The 6,695-nt window shown below is 39.7% G+C and overlaps 1 long non-coding RNA gene across 1 annotated transcript; it reads right to left on the bottom strand.

Moving 5' to 3' along the window:
- LOC116750579 lies at positions 1–6,075 on the bottom strand. Its single transcript, XR_004349043.1, has 3 exons — positions 6,019–6,075; positions 5,015–5,019; positions 1–173 (listed from the first exon to the last, which is right to left on the bottom strand). It is a non-coding gene; the product is annotated as an uncharacterized LOC116750579 (long non-coding RNA).
- Between the last annotated feature and the right edge of the window lie 620 nt (positions 6,076–6,695).

The following is a 6,695-nucleotide window of genomic DNA, read 5'->3' as shown; positions in this document are numbered from 1 at the left end:
CTCACCAGAGTGCGTACAGAGGGAACTTATCTCAACATAATAAAAGCTATTTATGACAAACCCACAGCCAACATAATACTCAATGGTGAAAAGCTGAAAACCTTCCTGCTAAATTCTGGATCAAGACAGGATGCCCACTCTCACCACTTCTATTCAACATAGTATTGGAATTCCTAGCGACAGCAATCAGACAGGAAAAAGAAATAAAAGGTATACAAATTGGAAGGGAAAAGGTAGAACTGTCATTACATGCAAATGATATGATACTCTATATAGAAAACCCTCCACACAAAAATTATTAGAATAAATGAATTCAGCCAAGTAGCAGGATACAAGATTAACATACAGAAATCTGTTGCATTTCTTTTCACTAACAATAAAATAGAAAAAGAGAGTAAAAAAACAATCCTGTTTAAAATTGCTTCAAAAAGAAAAATACCTAGGAAAAAACCTAGCCAAAGACATGGAAGACCTAGACCCTAAGAACTATAAAACTTTGTTAGGAGATCAGATCAAGATCTAAGGAGTAGGGCTTCCCTGGTGGCGCAGTGGTTGAGAGTCCGCCTGCCGATGCAGGGGACGCAGGTTCGTGCCCCGGTCCGGGAGGATCCCACATGCCGCAGAGCGGCTGGACCCGTGAGCCATGGCCTCTGAGCCTGCGCGTCCGGAGCCTGTGCTCCGCAACGGGAGAGGCCACAACAGTGAGAGGCCCACGTACCGCAAAAAAAAAAAAAAAAAGATCTAAGGAGTAGGACATGGAGCTCCCATCCTCCCATAAATACATCAAAAATAAATGTGGAACAGTTCTCACAGAACATCTACTGAATGCTGTCAGAAGACCTCAGACTCTCAAAAGGGCAAAAAAATCTCCAGGTAACTGGATAGGACAAAAAAAAAAAAAAAGAGAGAGAGAGAGAAAGGAATACGGGTGGTACCTGTGCCACTGGGAGGGAGCTGTGAAAGAGTAAAGGTCCTGACACGCTGGGAAGTCCCCTCACTGGTGGGGAGATCAGCAGGGAGAGGGTGGAGCTTTGGAGCCTTGGAGGAGAGTGCAGCAACCAGTATACAGAAGGCAAAGCAGAGAGAGACATGCACAGACAGTCAGTGCCACTGCCCTGCACTCCCCAGCTTGAGATGCTGGTCTGCTGGTGCGGGAGGGGTTTGGGTGCTGAGGCTTGGGCTTCGGACATCAGACCTGGGGAGAAGACTGGAACTGGCTGCAAGGAGGAGCCCCCTGAAAGGGCTAGGATGTTGTACACCATAACAGAGGGTGTACAGGAAATAGCCTGGGCCTGCCAGAAAGACAAGGTACCATTGTTGGGGGGCAGGCAAGGAGAGGGGCAGGACCACCATAGGAGCTTTCTTCTCTGCACACATGCTCTCAGGCAACAGGACACTGCCTACACGAGCTCTGGGGTCAGGCGGGAGGCACCACTGCCATCTCAGGCTCCAAAGGTGGGCGTGGGCCACTGCTGCCACCGAGAGTCCTATGAGCAGGCACCAATCGCTGCACCCAACTTCCTGGGAGTGCTTTTTGGCCACTGCCGATGAGAGTCCCACAACCAGGTGCCGATCACTGCCCCCGCCTCCCTGGGAGCACATATAGACCATGCACCTACACACCCCCTATCAAGGGGATAACGGCCAGCACACACTGAGGAAAGAGATGGCAAGCATCCAAATGAAAGCAGCCCTCATGCCAAAAAATTATTAAACCCACATAAGCTACACAGGGATGCTCCCACATATAAATAGTCCTCTAAGACTATAATAGATAACTGTTTCTCCTAAACTCACAGAGTAAGAGAAATATAAGTAAAATGAAGAAGCAGAGAAACCACTCCCAGTTAAAAGACCAAGAGATTTCCCCTGAAGGAAGAAACAATGAAACAGACCTCTTCAAGCTAATAGACACCGAATTCAAAAAGGAGGTAATGGCACTTCCCTGGTGGCGCAATGGTTAAGAATCCGCCTGCCAATGCAGGGGACATGGGTTCGAGCCCTGGTCTGGGAAGATCCCACATGCCGCGGAGCAACTAAGCCCATGAGCCACAACTACTGAGCCCACATGCCTAAAACCCATGCTCTGCAACAAGAGAAGCCACTGCAATGAGAAACCCACACACCACAACGAAGAGTAGCCCCCGCTCGCCACAATTAGAGAAAGCCCAGGTGCAGCAACAAAGACCCAGTGCAGCCAAAACTAAATTAATTAATTTTTTAAAAATTTGTTTTAAAAAAAAGGAGGTAATGAAAATACTGCAGGAATTAAGAAAGGCCATTGACAGAAATGTAGATTACTGTAAAAAGGAATTAGAAACTATGAGGAGCAGCCAAGAAAAATTAGAAAATTCATTTGCCAAGACGAAAGCTGAAAAGGTAATGTACAGCAGAACGAATAATGGAGAAGAAAGAAAAAGTGATCTGAAAGAGAGAATAATAGAAATTACCCAATCAGAACAGCAGACAGAAAGCCAAATGAAACAAAAAGGAAAGCAATATAAGAGACCTATGGGCCTAGCATAGTAGTGTAGACCACACTACCGTAGCGTAGACATATGGGTCTACACTACCAAAGTGTGCCAATCCACACATAATAGGGATTCCAGAAGGAGATGAAAGAGAAAAGGGGATTGAAAATGTATGTGAAGAAATTATGGCTGAAAACTTCCCAAACCTAAAGAAGGAAATAGATATCCAGATACAAGAAGCACAGAGGGTCCCAAACAAGATGAACAAGCAGACCTACACCAAGAAATATTATAATAAAAATGGCAAAAGTTAAAGAGGGATTCTAAAAGCAGCAAGAAAAAAACAAAGAGTTAATTAAAAGGGAACCCCCATAAGGCTGATTTCTCTACAGAAACGATGCAGGCCAGAAGGGAGTGGCAAAATATTATTCAAAGTCTTGAAAAGGGAAAAATCTGCAACCTACAATATTCTACCCAGCAAGATTATCATTTAAAATAGGAGGAGGGACTTCCCTGGTGGCACAGTGGTTAAGAATCCGCTTGCCAATGCAGGGGACACACGTTTGAGCCCTGGTCCGGGAAGATCCCACATGCTGTGGAGCAACTAAGCCCATGTGCCACAACTACTGAGCCTGCACTCTAGAGCCTGTGAGTCAAAACTACTGAGCCCGCATGCCACGGCTATTGAAGCCCACGCGCCTAGAGCCCATGCTCTGCAGCAAGAGAAGCCACCGCGGTGAGAAGCCTGCATACTGCAACGAAGAGTAGCCCCCACTCACCGCAACTAGAGAAAGCCCACGCACAGCAACAAAGACCCAATGTAGCCATAATTAATTAATTAATTAATTAATTAAAAAAAATAATAGAAGGAGAGGGACTTCCCTAGGGGTCCAGTGGTTAAGACTTCGCCTTCCAATGCAGGGGGTGCAGGTTCGATGCCTGGTCAGGGAGCCAAGATCCCACATGCCTCATGGCCAAAAACCCAAAACAAAAAACAGCAATACTCTAACAAATTCAATAAAGACTTTAAAAATGGTCCACATCAAAAAAATCTTTAAAAAATAAAAAATAGGAGGAGAGATAAATAATTTCTCAGACAAGCAAAAACTAAAAGAATACAGCAATACTAAACCTATCCTAAAAGAAATACTGAAAGGTCTTCTCTAAATGGAAAAGAAGCAAGAAGACATAGGAAAGAGAAAATTACAATTGGAAAGTAAATCACTTAAATAAGCCAGTATACAGATCAAAAAGAAAAAAAAAACCTATTTGGAAAGTGATGATAAACACAGGAACAGCAAAAGGATAAACATGAAGATGTAAAAGAGGACATCTTTTTTTTAGAATGTATTTGAGCCTATATGACTATCAGTCTAAAGCAAGCAGATATAGGAAAGGGTTAACATACTTGAAAAACAGAGTAGCCACAAATCAAACACATACAGTAGATCCACAAAAACCAAAAAGAAGAGAACACAAGCATAAGATAAAAGAAATCATCAAACCACAAAAAGAAAAAGGAACAAGAAGAAACATAGAATCAACTGGAAAACAAGGTTTAAAATGGCAATAAATACATATTTATCAATAATTACCTTCAATGTCAATGGACTAAATGCTCTAATCAAAAGACATAGAGTGGCAAACTGGATTAAAAAACAAGAGCCTACAATATGCTGCCTACAAGAGACTCACTTTACAGCAAAGGATGCACATAGATTTAAAGTGAGGGAATGGAAAAATATATTTCAGGCAAGCGGAAATGACAAGAAAGCAGGAGTCGCAATACTCATACCAGACAAAATAAACTTTAAAACAAAGGCCATAAAGGAAGACAAAGAAGGACACTATATAATGATAAAACGCTCAATAAAAGAAGAGGATTTTACACTCATCAACATATATGCACCCAATATAGGAGCACCCAAATACATAAAACAAATACTAACAGACATAAAGGGAGAAATTGATGGGAATACAATAATAGTAGGAGACTTTATCACCTCACTCACATCAATGGACAGATCTTCCAGACAGAAAATCAATAAGGCAACAGAGGTCCTAAATGATACAATAGAACAGTTAGACTTAATTTATATTTCCAGGATATTACATCCAAAAAAACCCAGAATACACATTCTTTTCAAGTACACATGGAAGATTCTCTAGGAATGACCACATACTAGGGCACAAAACAAACCTCAAGAGTACAGAAATTATTTCAAGCATATTCTCTGACCACAATGGCACGAAACTAGAAATCAACCACAGGAAAAGAAATGAGAAAAAAACATCGATTACATGGAGACTAAACAACATGCTACTAAAAAACCAATGGGTCGAGACAAGGAAATCACAAAGGAAAATAAAAAAATACCTTGAGACAAATTACAATGAAAACACAGCCATACAAAATCTATCAGATTCAGCAAAAGCAGATCTTAGAGGGAAGTTCATAGTGATACAGGCCTTCCTCAAAAAACAAGAAAAGTCTCAAGTAAACCTACCTCCATCCTAAAAGAATTAGAAAAGGAAGGACAAACAAAACCTAAAGTCAGCAGAAGGAAGGACATAATAAAGCTCAGAGAGGAAATAAATAAAATAGAGATTTAAAAGATAGAAAAATAGTCAATAAAACCAAGAGCTGGTTCTTTGAAAGGGTAAACAAAATTGACAAACCTGTAGTTAGGCTCACCAAGAAGAAAAGAGAACCCAAATCAACAAAATAAGAAAGGAGAAATCTCAATACCACATAAGTGCAAAAAATCATAAAATAATACTATAATATGAACAATTATATGCCAACAAATTTGACAACCTAGAAGAAATGGACAACATTCTAGAAACATACAGTCCACCAAAACTGAATCAAGAGATAGATAATTTGAACAAACTGATCACTAGAAGTAAAATAGAATCTGTAATAAAATTTAAAAAAACCAAAAACTCCCTACAAACAAAAGTCTAGAAACAGATGGCTTCACAGGAAAATTCTACCAAACATACAAAGAACTTATACCAATCCTTCTCAAATCCTTCTGAAAGACTGAAGAGGAGGGAACACTCCCAAAGACATCCTATGAAGCCACCATCACCCTGATATCAAAACCAGACAAAGATATCACCAAAAAAGAAAATTACAGGCCAATATCTTTGATGAATATAGATGCAAAAATTCTCAACAAAATATTAGCAAACTGACTCCAACAACACATAAAAAAGATCATACACCACAATCAAGCGGGGTTTCTTCACAAGGATGGTTCAACCACTGTGATACACCACATTAACAGAAGAAAAAACAAAAACCACATGATCATCTCAATAGATCCAGAGAAAGCATTTGATAAAATTCAGCATCCATTCATGATAAAAACTCTTAGCAAAGTGGGTACAGAGGGAACATATCTCAACATAATAAAAGCCATTTATGACAAACCCACAGCAAACATAATATACCCAATGGTGAAAAGCTAATTTCTGGATCAAGATAAGGATGCCGACTCGCACCACTTCTATTCAACCCAATATTGAAAGTCCTAGCAACAGCAATCAGACAAGAAAAAGAAATAAAATATATCCAAATTGGAAGGTAAAATTGTCACTATATGCAGATGATATGATACTATATATAGAAAACCCTAAAGATTCCACACAAAAACTACTAAAACTGATAAATGAATTCAGCAAAGTATCAGGATACAAGATTAACACTCAGAAATGGACTGCATTTCTTTACACTAACAATGAAATATCAGTAAGGTAATGTAAAAAAAAAAAAAAAAACCCGTATCTTTTAAAATCACACCAAAGAAAGTACCTAGGAATAAACCTGACCAAGGAGATGAAAGACTTATACACTGAGAACTATAAAACATTAATAAAGGAAATTAAAGATGACTCAAAGAAATGGAAAGACATGCCATGCTCTTGGATTAGAAGAATTAGTATTGTTAAAATGGCAATACTGTCCAAAGCAATCTACAGATTTAATGTGATCTGTATCAAATTACTCATGACATTTTTCACAGAACTATAACAACCCTAAAATTTATATGGAACCATATAAGACCCATAATTGTGAAAGCAATCCTGAGGGAAGAAAAAAAGCAGGAGGCATAACCTTCCCAGACTTTAGACAATACTACAAAGTTCCTATAATCGAAACAGTGTGGTATTGGTACAAAAACAGACATACGGATCAATGGAACAGACTAGAGAGCC

Source organism: Phocoena sinus, chromosome 3 (assembly GCF_008692025.1).
Source record: "Phocoena sinus isolate mPhoSin1 chromosome 3, mPhoSin1.pri, whole genome shotgun sequence".
Taxonomy (NCBI): Eukaryota; Metazoa; Chordata; class Mammalia; order Artiodactyla; family Phocoenidae; genus Phocoena; species Phocoena sinus.
This window is presented reverse-complemented; position numbering and strand designations above follow the sequence as displayed.